Source organism: Periplaneta americana, chromosome 16 (genome assembly GCF_040183065.1).
Source record: "Periplaneta americana isolate PAMFEO1 chromosome 16, P.americana_PAMFEO1_priV1, whole genome shotgun sequence".
NCBI classification, from domain to species: domain Eukaryota; kingdom Metazoa; phylum Arthropoda; class Insecta; order Blattodea; family Blattidae; genus Periplaneta; species Periplaneta americana.
Window position 1 is genome coordinate 10610749 of NC_091132.1, and position 17779 is coordinate 10628527.

A 17779-nucleotide genomic window follows, 5' to 3' on the forward strand; every position below is an offset into this window, starting at 1 on the left:
CACGCATAGTATTCTTCACATGACATAATTAGGAACATTAAACCCAGACGTTTGAGAAGGGTAGGGCATTTAGCACGTATGGGTGAATCTAGAAATGTATATAGAGTGTTAGTTGGAGGGCCTGAGTGGAAAAGACCTTTGGGGATGCCGAGACGTAGATGGGGGGATACTATTAAAATGGATTTGAAGGAGGTGGGATATGATGGTAGAGACTGAATTAATTTTATTCAGGATAGGGACCGATGGCGGGCTTATGTGAGGGCTGCAATGAATCTCCGGATTCTCTAAAAAGCCATTTGTTAACTAAGTTATCTGTAACTGCCACAGGGTGAACACCCATTCGTGGTTAATAAATATTCATTCATAGCCAAATAAATAATCATAGTTGCTTCCTGTGATACAAGATGTTTTATTGCGAAGTTATTGTAAAGTAAACATTTTAGATCTGCTGGAAAAAGGAAGTACAATATGTCTACAGCCTTTTTATTGCAAGAACTAAACACCTATTAATAAAATGCAGGCTGACTGACAGCCATTGTAATTCATGACGAAGGATTTTAAAACTTCGTAATGCAGTACAAATCTCAAGAGTAAAATTTTCGGATTAGAAAGTCTTCCATGCTTTCTGAAAACGGAGGTGAGCGAGCATTCTCCCTTCTTCCAAGCGATTTAATTGAAAGACCTAGTGGAAGAACAGTGGAGATGGAGATAGTGAGAGCATTTAAATTTCGAGTGTAGAGACGTGAGTCCTAAATCTTTATAGTTTATGGCGGCTACAGTGAAGCGATCATGTTAATTAGAAAAGCGTTATTCCTTTGTTAATTGCGCAGCTCCACCAATTAGGGTAACCCCCTGTACGCATTATGAGCGATCATCCAGGGTTCCACGACTCTCGGGTGCCCAATGCATCAGAATCTAGACAAAGCCTTGAGCCATTGCCCGACGTGGCTAGCTATGACGAGTCAGACAATGTGGCAACAGCGCTGCCTGTTGTGAGACGATTCGGTCGCTGGTGTTTTCTCTTTCTACATGTTGTCACGCTATGAAGCCAGAAGAGTCTATTTCTGGACGTGCGAGGGGAGTTTGGTAGTTTTACACCAGATCAATGCAAGAGCGGAACATCATGGAGATGCGACCGCATTGAGGGTGAAAATGGAAATGAATGGGAGAGGGAAGGCATACCCCCCGACCCCAGCCTCGCGCGGAATTTTACAACGTCAGGCCGGAATCAGTCATTCGTTAATGCATGGTTCTCACACTGTGGTCCGCAGATCCGAACTGGTTAATGGGTGCAAACTTGTACTCTTAATCATTTCATGACAAAAATCATTACGACCATCAGCATCACGAAGATTAAGCCCATAGTCTGTCCAGGATTCAGAGAGTTCATCCTTCTCTAATACGACCCACAACAATTTTATCATTTGGTATCTATTTATAAGACAGTATTAAAAATGGGGAACTATAGCTTTCATTTTTTTTATTTCCTAGAAGATGGCTTATCTCTCTCACTTCGCTTCTCAGAAAATCAATTACTCTAGAGCAGCTTTTGAAATATCTGATTCTGGTAAGAAGCGAAAAATGCGTAGAAAACAGAAAAGATGGTGTCTTAATACATTATCACTTGATGAGTAATGACTTCGTAAATACTCGTTTATAAATCAGGTAGCAGAATAGACGAATTTGAACTGCTAGGGCCAATGAGCTCGATCATAAATGGAAGACAGACATAGAGTAGGCCTAGATACCGGGCAAGGATTCAATATTATGAAAAACGCCGTAAAAGATTAGGTCTTACGTAAATGACTTGGCCAACGTATGGATGGGAACATTTCGCTTATCTGAGAATTATGTAACTATCAACAAAACAAAAACGAGTCATTGCACGCTTTAGCTAAAAGCTTAACACAAGAAATATTAGGTTGCCTCGTAAGTAATGGCGTTTTGTGAAATTTTAATGATTTTATTTAGTTGGGCAACGCAATTTACAGGACGCCATAGTTATTATTGCGTATTGTGAGCATGTGGCAGTCGCCAATTGTTAATACAAAGAATATAAAATGAAGGTGATAAAATTTGAGAATAGAGTCCTTCTAAAGCACTACTGCTAACAAGATTACGTAAAGCTGCTGCAGCGTCTCGATAAATTTGTGAAGTCGAGGGTGAAGGTGTCGTTAGTGAGCGTGTAGCACAGCTATGGTTCCAGCGTTTCAATAATGGAGAATGACATATTAACAAAGTCTTACAAGACCTAAGATACGGAATATTGAGAATACGCGTAGAGTTTTGAAAGAAAATCCATAAAAAAAGCACTCGAAAGTTTCAGAAGAACTTTGGTGCTTCAAAAGATATAATACATCGCCATATTAAAAACGCTTAGAAAATAATATAGAAGTTGTAGATAACAGAGAGGGTTTGGAATTGAACGGGTTACAATAAGCTTCTTGTCTATGCGGATGACGTGAATATATTAGGAGAAAATCCACAAACGATTAGGGAAAACACGGAAATTTTACTTGAAGCAAGTAATGCGATAGGTTTGGAAATAAAACCCGAAAAGACGAAGTATATGATTATGTCTCGTGACCAGAATATTCTACGAAATGGAAATATAAAAATTGGAGATTTATCCTTCGAAGAGGTTGAAAAATTCAAATAACTTGGAGGAACAGTAACAAATATAAATGACACTCGGTAGGAAATTAAACGCAGAATAAATATGGGTAATGCATGTTATTATTCGGTTGAGAAGCTTTTGTAATCTAGTCTGCTGTCAAAAAATCTGAAAGTTAGAATTTATAAAACAGTTAAAGGCCTATTACCGGTTGCTCTGTATGGTTGTGAAACTTGGACTCTCACGTTGAGAGAGGAACAGAGGTTAAGGGTGTTTGAGAATAAGGTTCTTAGGAAAATATTTGTGGCTAAGAGGGATGAAGTTACAGTAGAATGGAGAAAGTTACACAACGCAGAATTGCACGCATTTCATTCTTCACCTGACATAATTAGGAACATTAAATCCAGACGTTTGAGATGGGCAGGGCATGTAGCACGTATCGGCGAATCCAGAAATGCTTATAGAGTGCTAGTTGGGAGGTCGGAGGGAAAAAGACCTTCGGAGGGGACGAAACATAGATGGGAGGATAATATTAAAATGAACTTGAGGGAGGTGGGATATGATGATAGAGACTGGATTAATCTTACGCAGGATAGGGACCTCCGGGTTCCTTAAAAGCAATTTGTATAAGCTTATAAGTAAGTAAGTTGTAGATTTGTACCTCATGAATTGACACCTGATTGGGATAAATGCAGAGTGGATAATCCCACGAATGATAGATTTATCAGGAGAATTGTCATATGTGATGGAAGATGGGTAGCCTATATTACCGCAAACCTGATACCTCAAAACAGTGGCTGGATCCATGTCAGACTGTCAAAGTCGTCGTTAAAAAAAGTAACGTTAGGCCTATGTGTCTGGTGGGATTTTGAAGCTGTGACTCACTGGGAGTTTGTTCCAAACGGACGTGCAGTCGATGCCGATCTTTATTCTTAACAGCTAGAACGAGTTCATTAAGTTTTATTGAGAAAGGTAGAGCCTACCAGGCATTAGTTTATCGAAAAAGAATTCTCTTGCAACAGGATATTTTTCGAACAAGCACGGAAAAAAAATCCAGGATTTTGGAGGAGTCGAACTTGTACCACACACTGCATATAGGCTAGTCCTGATATTGCGCCTTCATATTACCATCTGTTTCGATCCAGTTCCCATTTCCTGAATGGAAAAAATTTCCTAAAATTGAAAGCCGTTGATAATGTGTGTCGCCGAATACTTCGCATTAAAAATCAGAAACTAGTACGTCGCGGGACAAGAACCCTCACTGAAATCTAATGCCCTTTACTTTGAAGATTAGACTAGTTTCTTATTACAACACAGTCCAACTGAAAGTTTGCTCCGAAACCAACATTCGTGAGACTGTAGCCTATTTGTAATTCATAGGCCTAATAATATTATACGATGATATTCAGACTTCATTTATTTTTCCAATAGGCCTATTGATATCTTGAGGGTTGCTAAGCAGCAAGATGCGCATCTTTTATTACAGAAATTGTTAACGGAAATTTTTTTTCAGATAGCTAGGTGCCTAGGTGGAGAATTAAGAGAAAGACTATCAGTAGCCAAGCGAGTAGAGCAACAAGTTAATATTACTAAATTCAATATTTTGAAATTAAAGGACGAGGAAACTAAGGAAAATTATCAGGTCGAAATTTCGAATAGGTTTTCCATTTTACAAAGTTCCGACGAAGTTGAGAAAGAATTAGATGTTAACAGCGTGTGGGAAAATATCAAAGATAGTATCAAAGTTGCAGCTGAGCAGAGAATAGGTTATTATGAAACTAAGAAAAAGAAACTGTGGTTTGATGAAGATTGTTGCATCGTAGTAGAAAGAAGGAAACAGGCAAAATTGAAATTCTTACAGGATCCAGTTGAGGAGAAGAGAGATAATTATTTCAACGAAAGATGGGAAACAAGTCGTACACTTAGGAATAAAAACAGAGGTTACTTGAAGGAAAAACTGAATGAAGTAGAAACAAATAAGTAGTAAGAATAAAAACATTAGAGATTTATATAAGGGTATAAAGGAATTTAAGAACGGATATCAGCCAAGGGTAAACGTGATCAAGGATGAGAATGGTGACTTGCTTGCAGACTCTCCATCAATCCTAAACAGATGGAAAAACTATTTTGCGCAACTACTAAATGTACATAGGCCAAATAGAAATGATCGGAACGAAATTGAAATACAAACTGCTGAGCCATTTATACCCGAACCCATGCTTTCAGAAGTTGAAATTGCGATAGAAAATCTGAAAAACTACAAGTCTCCAGGTATTGATCAAATTCCAGCAGAATTAATACAAGAGGGTGGAAGGGCATTATCTAGCGAAATTTATAAACTTGTACTTGCTATTTGGGAAAAGGAAATTGTACCAGAACAATGGAAGGAGTCCATAATTGTACCTATTTTTAAGAAGGGGGACAAAACCAACTGTGGTAACTTTCGAGGAATATCACTTTTGTTGACGTCGTACAAAATTTTGTCCAATATTCTTTTGAGAAGATTAACTCCGTACGTAGATGAAATTATTGGGGATCATCAGTGTGGTTTTAGGCGTAATAGATCGACTATTGATCAGATTTTTTGTATTCGACAGATAATGGAGAAAAAATGGGAGTATAAGGGTACAGTAAACCAGTTATTCATAGATTTCAAAAAGGCATATGACTCGGTTAAGAGGGAAGTATTATTTATGATATTCTTATTGAATTTGGTATTCCCAAGAAACTAGTTCGATTAATTAAAATGTGTCTCAGTGAAACATACAGCAGAGTCCGTATAGGTCAGTTTCTATCTGATCCTTTTCCAATTCACTGCGGGCTAAAGCAGGGAGATGCACTATCACCTTTACTTTTTAACTTCGCTTTAGAATATGCCATTAGGAAAATTCAGGATAACAGGCAGGGTTTGGAATTGAACGGGTTACATCAGCTTCTTGTCTATGTGGATGACGTGAATATGTTAGGAGAAAATCCACAAACGATTAGGGAAAACACGGAAATTTTACTTGAAGCAAGTAAAACAATCGGTTTGGAAGTAAATCCCGAAAAGACAAAGTATATGACTATGTCTCGTGACGGGAATATTGTACGAAATGGAACTATAAAAATTGGAGATTTATCTTTCGAAGAGGTGGAAAAATTCAAATACCTTGGAGCAACAGTAACAAATATAAATTATACTCGGGAGGAAATTAAACGCAGAATAAACATGGGAAATGCGTGCTATTATTCGGTTGAGAAACTTTTATCATCTAGTCTGCTGTCAAAAAATCTGAAAGTTAGAATTTATAAAACAGTTATATTACCGGTTCTTCTGTATGGTTGTGAAACTTGGACTCTCACTCTGAGAGAGGAACATAGGTTAAGGGTGTTTGAGAATAAGGTGCTTAGGAAAATATTTGTGGCTAAGAGGGATGAATGGAGAAAGTCACACAACGCAGAACTGCACGCATTGTATTCTTCACCTGACATAATTAGGAACATTAAATCCAGACGTTTGCGATGGGCAGGGCATGTAGCACGTATGGGCGAATCCAGAAATGCATATAGAATGTTAGCTGGGAGACCGGAGGGAAAAAGACCTTTGGGGAGGCTGAGACGTAAATGGGAGGATAATATTAAAATGGATTTGAGGGAGGTGGGATATGATGATAGAGACTGGATTAATCTTGCACAGGATAGGGACCGCTGGCGGGCTTATGTGAGGGCGGCAATGAACCTTCGGATTCCTTAAAAGCCATTTGTAAGTAAGTAAGTAAGCTAGGTGCCTACTTAAATGTCCCATGTTAAAAAGCTGATACAAAATGGTGTGGCTTATCAGTATACCTCACAAGGACAGTTAGATGATAGGATCTGAAAATGAAATAATATAGGCCTATTAACTACCAGAATCCTTTTCAATTTTGTCATGTGAATTATAATATGCAATTAGAGAATCACTACACTACATTGTAAATACGGACTACAAAAATTTCATCGTATTTTCAGATTGTTTAGGCTTATTAAAGACGCTCGGTAATGTATGGACAACTGATAAATTAACACGAGACATTGAGATATTATATCACAAACTTTGCAACTGATAGAGAAGCCAAACAAAGCGCTAAAAATCCAACTCTCATACCACACAAAGATTTTATTTATCTCATACACAGTAAATTTAAATAATCATGGATTAAACTTTGGACTCTTGATCTCTCCAGCAATCTTTCCGAGGTAAGTCAAAATGCACTATTAATGTTCTCCTCCACAAGCTTCATAGAAAAGATAAGATTTTATTATCAAGATCACGAATTCGAGTTCAGATACAACACCTCAAGGAAAAAATACAATACGCCTATACCGAACAATGTATCTACAGCATTAAATGAAGCAAATATTCTTCATCAACAATTAAAGGCTTTAAGAGTATGATACATAGGGTAAATATTGGTAATTTCGTGGCAGAGGTTATTTCGTGATACTTTTTCTTTGCTCTTTCGTGAACTAACCAATGGTGTTACGAGATCCAAATTTCCTCCAAGGGATTGCATACGTTGTCTAGTTTCCAGAAACATACAGCTACGCTTTGTGTGACTATTGTAGCTGCTTCAGTGAGCTTTTATGTTTGGAGAGAGCAAGTTTGCGTCGATTTCTCAGGCGTACAAATTTTGTGGATGTTTGTAATTACATTACAGGCTTATTACTAAAGGCAAGCATATGATATTTGGTACAAAGATTTATTGTATCTTCATGAAATTTTAGGAAATGTTTTTGGAATTTTAGATACAGCTATAGTCGCCATATAGGCTTAGCTTTACTGATAGAAATCTTAGCTGTTTGAGGCGAAATTTTGTTGAGCATTAAGCGTTACATTTTATACTATTTTAAAAATTGTATTACAATACGAATTTTAGAAATTGAAGATAAGATATGATAACAAAAAAGAAAAGGGGGACGCAATGGGTTCAGTATAGCTTCTGTTTGATTTGTTATCATGCTAAGTGTCAATGATAAGTGCTAGATGACTTACTTGCAAGAATTGTGACAGAAGATGAAACATGGCTCCACCATTTTGGACCGGAGACAGAGGCAGACAATGGAGTGGCATCATGCAAATTCACCAAAGAAATAGAAATTCAAAAGTGCACCTTCGGCAGGAAAAATTATGGCTACTGTGTTTTTCGATTCAGAAGGACTCTTGCTTGTGGACATCATGCCACACGGAACCACCATTAATTCTGACGCGTATGAGGCAACTCTCAAGAAACTTCAAGCTCGACTGAGTCGTGTTCGACGACATCGGGAGAAGCAGGATGTTCTTCTATTACACGACAACGCACAGCCATAATGTCAGTCACAAGACCACAGACCAGATCGGAAAATTCGGATAGACAACACTGAAACATCCGCCTTACAGTCCTGAACTGGCACCGTGCAATTACCATCTCTTTGGTAAACTGAAGGATCCCTTCGCGGAACGAGGTTATAAGATGACTCCATTGTGCACGCTGCTAAAGAGTGGCTCAGACGTGTTGGTCCAGACTTTTACCGTGCTGGTCTACAGGCCCTCGTTCCTAGGTTACGTAAGGCAGTTGAAAGGGACGGGGATTATGTGGAAAAGTGACATTTTGTTCCTTAAGGTTGCATCTACATTCTATGAAAATAGCAAAGCTGTAGGATAAAAATATAATTTTCAAACAAACGTTATGCGTTACTTTTGGAATTACCCTAGTAATATAGGCTATAGTAAAGTCCGTAATAAAAGTGTTCACCCTTTCAGGGCAAAGAAGATCCCTTTTCAATTTCAGTTTTTACTTTGATTTCATTCTTATTATGTGTTGATATGTATTTCTATGTTTTCTTGCTATGAATATTAGACGGAATTACTATGTTTGAAGTCTTGTAACAATAAATGAGAATTTCATTTGACTTTAATGAATTTTTCCACAATTCTTCTACCTCTCACGAAATTATCAATGCAATATCACGAAATTACCAAGGTTATCACGAAATAACCAACCTTTTAACTTAAGTTGTAAAAGTGGTTTTTGGCACTTGTCCAATCTTTTATGTCTCCAGATTTGCACAGCAAATTATCGCCTTTTATATGAACAAATCGGAATAAGGATATATTTACACATTTGCATTTTAAATTAATTTTCATGAAATTATCACGAAATTACCAATGTTTACTCTACTACGTTTTCATGGAGTATTCGAATAAATATGTTTACCGTACTGAATACGATCCCGCCCGAACCGTGATCTTATACAATTTGCGATACGTAGGCCTATCTATTGAAAATTATTTGAATACGGAAGCTGAAGTTTCGAAAGTAGATAATATGCTGGTTAACATGTAGGCCTTAGCTATAAACAATGTTGAGTCTCTTAATGAGGAGCATGAAAACTTAATATTCTGACTGTTAACGAAGAATGATAATATTGGCTTTTAGGAAAACACAAAATATTATGTGTTATGACACGGCTTTCCAACACAAATAATTGCGCTCGTTCTTGATAAAACCGATGACACACATCAATAACGATCGTTCAAGCGTTTAGAGTATTGAAAACGTTTTGAATGCGATACGCGTTCTCATGCAACTCAATCCGTATTGAATACGATTCGATCCCACTTTTTAGATGTTTTGTTGACGTCGTACAAAATTTTATCCAATATTCTTTTGAGAAGATTAAGTCCGTACGTAGATGAAGTTATTGGGCATCATCAGTGTGGTTTTAGGCGTAATAGATCGACTATCGATCAGATTTTTTGTATTCGACAGATATTGGAGAAAAAATGGGAGTACAAGGGTACAGTACATCAGTTATTCATAGATTTCGAAAAGGCATATGACTCAGTTAAGAAAGAAGTTTTATATAACATTGTTATTGAATTTGGTATTCCCAAGAAACTAGTTCGATTAATTAAAATGTCTCAATTAAACTTATAGCAGAGTTCGTATAGGCCAGCTTCTGTCTGATGCTTTTCTAGTTCACTGCGGGCTAAAGCAAGGAGATGCACTATCACCTTTACTTTTTAACTTTGCTCTAGAATATGCCATTATGAACGTTCAGGATAACAGAGGGGGTTTGGAATTGAACGGGTTACATCAGCTTCTTGTCTATGCGGATGACGTGAATATGTAAGGAGAAAATCCACAAACGATTAGGGAAAACACGGAAATTTTACTTGAAGCAAGTAAGGCGATAGGTTTGGAAATAAATCCCGAAAAGACGAAGTATATGATTATGTCTCATGACCAGAATATTCTTCGAAATGGAAATATAAAAACTGGAGATTTATCTTTTGAAGAGATGGAAAAATTCAAATATCTTGAAGCGACAGTAACAAATATAAATGACACTCGGGAGGAAATTAAACGCAGAATAAATATGGGAAATGCCTGTTATTATTCGGGTGAGAAGCTTTTGTCATCTAGTCTGCTGTCAAAAAATCTTAAAGTTAGAATTTATAAAACAGTTATATTATCGGTTCTTCTGTATGGTTGTGAAACTTGGACTCTCACTTTGAGAGAGGATCAGAGATTAAGGGTGTTTGAGAATAAGGTTCTTAGGAAAATATTTGGTGCTAAAATGGAGTTACAGGAGAATAGAGAAAGTTACACAACGCAGAACTGCATGCATTGTATTCTTCACCTGACATAATTAGGAATATTAAATCCAGACGTTTGAGATGGGCAGGGCATGTAGCACGTAAGGGCGAATCCAGAAATGCATAGCCTATAGAGTGTTAGTTGGGAGGCCGGAGGGAAAAAGACCTTTGGGGAGGGTAATATTAAAATGGATTTGAGGGAGTTGGGATATGATGATAGAGACTGGATTAATCTTGCACAGGATAGGGACTGATGGCGATGGCGGGCTTATGTGAGGGCGGCAATGAACCTGCGGGTTCCTTAAAAGCCATTTGTAAGTAAGTAGGTATCGACTTTGAGATTCAAATCTTTTTCGTGAAGGTTCCAATATAGTAACCGTATTCAAATCGATTTGAATAGGACTGCTCCATGAAAACGTGATAATAATTAGTAAGTTAGGTACAAGTTGTTATATTGCCATGCAATGTTTTGTCCTGATATTTTTATATCCAGATACAATGTAACATATTATGTATTTTGATTGTAATCGCTATTGTATCATCCTGTATATAAAAATTATGGTCATAACAAGATCCAGCAGTCATGCGATCTAAAATAAATCCTTTATTTTTTTTTTTCAAATGCTTATAATTGGAGAAATGAATCATTACAGAGATGAACCTAATTGTCTCAAGCTTCTTCATTGAAAAATGAACCAGCACATTCACTAAAATCTTCGCACATTTAGTGTGACCGCAAGTTAAGCTGTTTCTATTAAAAAACTTCCTTATAACGAAAGCAGTGCTGTCCATCGAACGAAAACTGCAGTTAGGCTAAGCCTATGTTTGATAGTGTTATGTTATAAGTAAAGCGCCTTCTTCAGTCGCAGAATTTTAATTCTACTTTTCCAACGACCATTGGCTTGTAAAAAGACGCCATTTTATTAGACGATGATGGTAAAATTGCGTTTTGCTTCTTTTTATTGGTGGTCATTGACGTCTGTTCGGAAATGATTTTAATTGTACAAATGCAGTTTTTTCGTGTTTAGTGATGCAGGAAACATTGTTACTAAACGTAGAGCGACATTTTTATCGAATACAGGACTTGACAGGGTGGTTTAGTTTTTTGTTGACCCGTTTTACTTATCCTCCGGACCCTTTACATCCGGAGGTTACATTTGTTGTTTTATATATGTTTTTAACACACTTAACAAATCGGATCTTTTACATGGGAATATTTTATGAAATTCTAATGTTTTGAAATCTGCTATACAATTTATCTTTGGTGGTTTTACTTTTATTATTTTATTTGTTCTTTTCGAATACTACTTTGTGCCTGAGAACTGCTCACTTTTATGATATTTTACAAATCACCTTGTGTATACTGCATTTGTGTACCTCGTTTTTACCGTAATAACGCTTTTTAGTTGTTTTCAGCATTCTGGTTATTGTATTGTTTGTGTTTTGTTTTGTGAAGAATATTAGATAAGGGCGCAAATAGCCATAGTAACTGACGCGTCCTTTTTAAACCCCACTAACTAACTAACTAACTAACTAACTTGACGTCTGCTCTCCCCCCATGTGATATTGAAAATGTAAAGTCACAGTAGGCCTACACAGTGTACACAGTACGCTGTAGCAACTTTCTCAACGAACTTTAACGTCTGAATAGACTTACATGAAACATTTTGTTGAAGTTCATCATTCAATGAACGCTACCTTTTTAGCATATTAATCAAAACTCACATTTATTATTCTTAGGAATATACTGTAAATAAGAAGCATATGCTACCAAAACAAAACACCATCGTAAATTTCTTATCATACGACTGCAGGAAATAGTCAATATATTTAAGTTCAAATGTGATTATTTCAACACAATTTTGGTCTTACTATTCAAGAAAGAGTTGACCTCTAGGATAAGGTTGATATATCTGCTCGTAAATTCGGCGCAAATCGAACTAATCTTATAATGAGCGAGTGATCTAGGCTATTTAAAAACCGGGACAGTTTTGCGTCCCGTCGAAGCTTTCAGGGACATTGATCTATCGCATCCGTTCTTGAAATTCCCCTACAGTCATTTATTATGGACGAATATATCTTCACTTTCTTCCGAATGTTTTGAAAATGTCCAAAGCCTGAAACAAATCTGAATTTGAATTTACTGACACATTAGCTATCTCGTGGAAATACTAGAAGATACAAGGTATCAAGCACACTGGATTTTCTTGCCAAATCATTGTTGTGTATCCATCATGTTTCTTACGAGTATGCATTAGGCCTATTAAATTTATATAAAACTACGTGTGGAGTATGCGATAAATGGAACAAGGCGAATACAAAGAGAGCAAGGGGAAGGAATGGAGAACAAGGGGAAGACAAGGAGAACAAGGGGAATACAAAGAGAACAAAGGGAATACAATGAGAACAAGGAAAGACAATGAGAACAAGGGGAATACGAGGAGAACAAGGGGAAGACAAGGAGTTCAAGGGGAATACAAGGAGAAGAAGGGGAAGACAAGGAGAAGAAGGGGAGGCCATGGATAATAAGGCGAATACAAGAAGACCAAGGGAAGACCATAGAGAAGAATGGGAATACAGAGAAAAACAAGGGAAGGCAAGGAGAGAAAGGGAAAGACAATGGGAAAAGGGGAAGAAAGGAGAACAAAGGGAAGACAGGAGAACAAAGGGCAAGGCAAGGAGTAGGCCTACAAGAGTTTTAGGGAGGATTTCATAGAATATGTCGTTTGGCATACGTCACCTCAATTTCCTCTGGATTGAAGTATTTCCCATGCCGTAATTGGGGTGAGCTTCACTGTAGGCAATAGTTACGGATTTAAACCATAGGCCTATTGTGTGCACTCAACACATTTTTAAAAGTAATTAGTTTCTCCATTTCTTATGTATTTTTTATTATTTTGACACAAATAGGTCATCGCTGAAATGGTGGTTTATTTTATTTATTTATTTTTGTTTTATGTTGAAGTTTACCTCATTTTACAGCATATCTCCAGTTTCCACACGTAGGCCTAGTTTTAACTTTTTATCCTATTTGTACCGTGTCCTCCTGAGTCCTGAGAGTATACTACAGTACTATATTATATTAGAGTCTATTTCATACATGATTATGATATAAGATATAGTATAATATACGTTGCATTTGTGCCTTGCAGAATTTTTTCAGCATTTTTCCTCATTTTAGTGAAATTTTGAAGTGTACACATTAGAGGCTATTGAACTTCAAAAATAAAGCAACGAATGTCTCAGGAGGATAAGTAAATTAGGCCCACATGCATTCGCTGTTATGATGTAGGTGCGAACAAATGAACACACAATGTTACTTACTTATTTACTTACCAATGGCCTTTAGAAGACCCCGGACATTCATTGCCGCCCTCACATAAGCCCACCATCGGTCCCTAACCTGTGCAAGATTAATCCACTCTCTATCATCATATCCCACCTCCCTCAAATCCATTTTAATATTATCCTCCCATCTACGCCTTGGCCTTCTCAAAGTCTTTTTCCCTTTGGGCTCCCAACTAACACTCTATATGCATTTCTGGGTTCGTCCATACGAGCTCCATGCTGTGCCCATCTCAAACGTCTAGATTTAATGTTCCTCATTATGTTAGGTAAATAATACAATGCGTGCAGTTCCGCGTTGTGTAACTTTCTCCATTCTTCTGTAACTTCATCCCCATTAGCCCCAAATATTTTCCTAAGAACCTTATTCTCAAACACTCTTAGTCTCTGTTCCTCTCTCAAAGTGAGAGTCCAAGTTTCACAACCATACAGAACAACCGGTAATATAACTGTTTTATAAAGTCTAACTTTCAGGTTTTTTGACAGCAGACTAGATGACAAAAGCTTCTCAATCGAATAATAACAGCATTTCCCATATTTATTCTGCGTTTAATTTTCTCCCGAGTGTTATTTATATTTGTTACTGTTTCTCCAAGATATTTGAATTTTTCAGCCTCTTCGAAGGATAAATCTCCAATTTTTACGTTTCCATTTCGTACAATATTCTGGTCACGAAACATAATCGTATACTTCGTCTTCTCGGGATTTACTTCCAAATCTATCGTTTTACCTGCTTCAAGTAAAATTTCTGTGTTTTCCCTAATCGTTTTTCCTATCTGTGTAATAAACTAAGCCATTTAAAGAATGTTTAGGGTTGTATAGGAAATGAAAAAAAAAATAGCAATTAACGTTACCTTACTTTAAATCTCGTAACGAAAGTACTTACCAGTATGGCATACAAGGCTTTGTGACATCAGATGGAGGTGTTCAGCCACATAAACTTTCTTTACTGCAATGAATGTGACCATGAACCGGTAAACGTTGGAGACGCCTAAGGCGAGAGTCTGTTCAGCAGTCAAAACCATTCATTGATAAAAAAAATTGTCTGAGCTAGGTGATATCTTCAAAACTATGTTATTTAATGCTGCTTTATCATGTACGAGGTTGTTGGAATTGAAGATAGAGAGATGGGACTGAGGATTCGCCATGGGTTAGGTGACATTTGCCAAACAGATGGGAAAAATCGAAAGAAGCAACGCAACCAGATAACAAAGAGGAAATCGAACCCATGCCCAACACTCTCCTTCTTCTTTGGATTTGCTTTCGTACAGAGTGTAAGGATGTGAACCGTCAAGTTTAATGACATGATACAACACGAAACATTTTAATAATGCTTTCTTCGATCTTCAGTTTTTATTTTAGTATAATAAAATGTTTGTAGACGGATCGTAGCTCTGATCATTACTATAACAGCACCATGAAGTACAGCCAAATGCTATAGTAATGTATGTTACAAGAGCGGTATGTTGATGTTTTCATGTTCGAGGAAAAGACTGAAAAAGAGAAACGTAGTTGAGCTTTTTTAATTTCCGAGAACATGAAAACAAACATACCGCTCGTGTATCGTACATTATTTTGTGCGAAGATCGTTTATTACATACCTGAAAGAGGAATTTCTAATTACTTGCATGAAATCTCCATCCTGGTTTCTGTTCAATGACGGCAATTTTGGAAAACAAAAATATCTATCTTCAACATTGTTGCTTTAAAATGTTTTCTGTGTTTACTATACTCCAGCAGGCCATGATATACGTCTGTCTTTTTTCCCCCCCCAGTCTATAAATGCGAACTTAAAACAAACGGCTTACTTAACGTTACATGCATCACGAAATGCAGTAACTTTAGTGGAGTTGTAGAGTTTACTTAATTTTTGCAAATATTTAAAAACAATAATTAACAGTGCAATTTAGGTGAAATTGCAGTGGTAAGTTTCCGATTTATAATTATTACTCTATTGAACGTCTCTAAAAATAATATGTTAAAAGCCTAAAGCAGTAAAATCAATATGTCACTTAAGCGGTAAGAAGAGGGAAATTGTTATGTGTGTTCGGTTGAGAATACTGAATGTGGAATTTTAGACTTACCGCGGGTTGGTTTTGTGCGGAAACCAAGCAAATACGCACGATCTCGCACAAAAGAACTTTCTTTCTTGCTTTGTGTGGAGTGTGGCATTGTATGGGGTAGAAACACGGACATTACGACGAAGTGAAGAGAAGCGACTAGAAGCATTTGAAATGTGGATATGGAGAAGAATGGAACGAGTGAAATGGACAGTCAGAATAAGAAATGAAGCTGTGTTGGAAAGAGTGGGTGAAGAGAGAATGATGCTGAAATTGATCAGAAAGAGGAAAAGAAATTAGTTGGGTCACTGGCTGAGAAGAAACTGCCTACTGAAGGATGCACTGGAAGAAATGGTGAACGGGAGAAGAGTTCGGGGCAGAAGAAGATATCAGATGATAGACGACATTAAGATATATGGATCATATGCGGAGACAAAGAGGAAGGCATAAAATAGGGAAGATTGGAGAATGCTGGGTTTGCAGTGAAAGAACACTGAGTGAATTAATCATGGACTCATTCCCTCCACTTGTAATCCGAAACAATAATAAAACTTTCAAACCAATATAACTGTGGGTCCATTCCCGTAAATGAGTGACGTATTCTACGCGCCGGTGTATGCCTCATACAGCGCAGATTTTTTTCTCTAAACAGTTACAATTAAAACAAAACATTGCTCAGTGAGCTGTGGAATATAACTTGTAGGAATTGGATAGCTCATATCCGTTACACTCTGTACATAAAGATGCTCTTATTAAATAAAACAGTCATTCACAAAAATAACGTCTTTATTTTTGTTATATCCCAAATCCAATTGTATACAGAATATATCATCAGCTGTTATGAAATCGTAAATAAAATAATATAACATATTTACAGTTTCCAAGAAAGTCTTATCATATTTACAGACAGCCTACACACACCAAGGCTACAGTTTTTACATTCGTTCACTCATTCGCTCACTCACAGAGGACACGTTCCGCAACAATTATATTCCTCTCCAGTAATGATACTTATATGATAAGGTATACACAAATATATACACAAGCACATATACAAATGCTAATTAATACAATAAGCTTCCGTTACTTTTAGCCACACTTCACAGTTTATTACGAATCCAACTCAGGAGTAGCGGATTTTCAACCTTGCTGTGTGTGGAAATTAGAGTCATACAGATAATTGAAAACTTTGTCTTACATATCTTGCTAATGCAGAATGCTTCACAGTTCATGCTATTTGTGTGTTAAATTTGAGCAGCAGCCTACTGTGACAACACGTCAACAATAATTATTATTATTGTTCATTTTATCACAAGATAGAGATATTAAGAAGATAAATGTTTGATAATTCGCCGAAGCACATTCATGCGTCATTATTGTCATAGAATATCAAGGAAAGTGCAAGAATAAACATCCATACATCTTCACACGCAGTGCAGTCAATATCCCAAAGTGACTTGTATAATTAATGACACCGATAACAATGTTAATCGACGATAACTGCTCAATCTACGGGCGTGGTGAATAAACGTTAGTTTACAAGTATGTTGCATTGAAGCTCGTTTTTTTAGTTCACAACTATAGGCTAATGAGTTTCAGTTTTTCAAACGTTTAAACAGAAAGTAGTTTTATTGGCATGCGGAGCAGTAGGGTAAAGTTGCCTAATGCCATGATACCCCTAATCCTGTGATTCTTTTTTTGAACTGAATGTCACTCAAAGCTTTGCCGTTCGACCATAGCGCCAGACATCTTTCTCGAAAGATTGCATCTTTCACCTACTTTTGAGACATCGGTGAATTTTGAAGCAAGATACCCAATCCCGTGATTGTCAGTAAAAAAAAAAAATCACGGAATTAGGGGTATCACGGCATTAGGAAACTTTACCCTAAATACAGCGTTGACGAACTGAAGAAGATCTGAGCAGTTTTCTTGGATTTATCGTCCAAAATTTCGCCTCTTCTCGTCAAAGAGAACTCGGAAACAGTGAAACATTGGGCTGTAAGTCGGTCTATGTATAGTAAAATCGTTCATTTAATACCCTAGCGGCAGGTTTTGTGTTGGAAATATATTATCTGCCCACATCAGTACTTATAATGTCAAGCGGTGTTGTCACATTTTCGTTGTAAAGACTATCTCTAGTTACAATTATTTTTATAC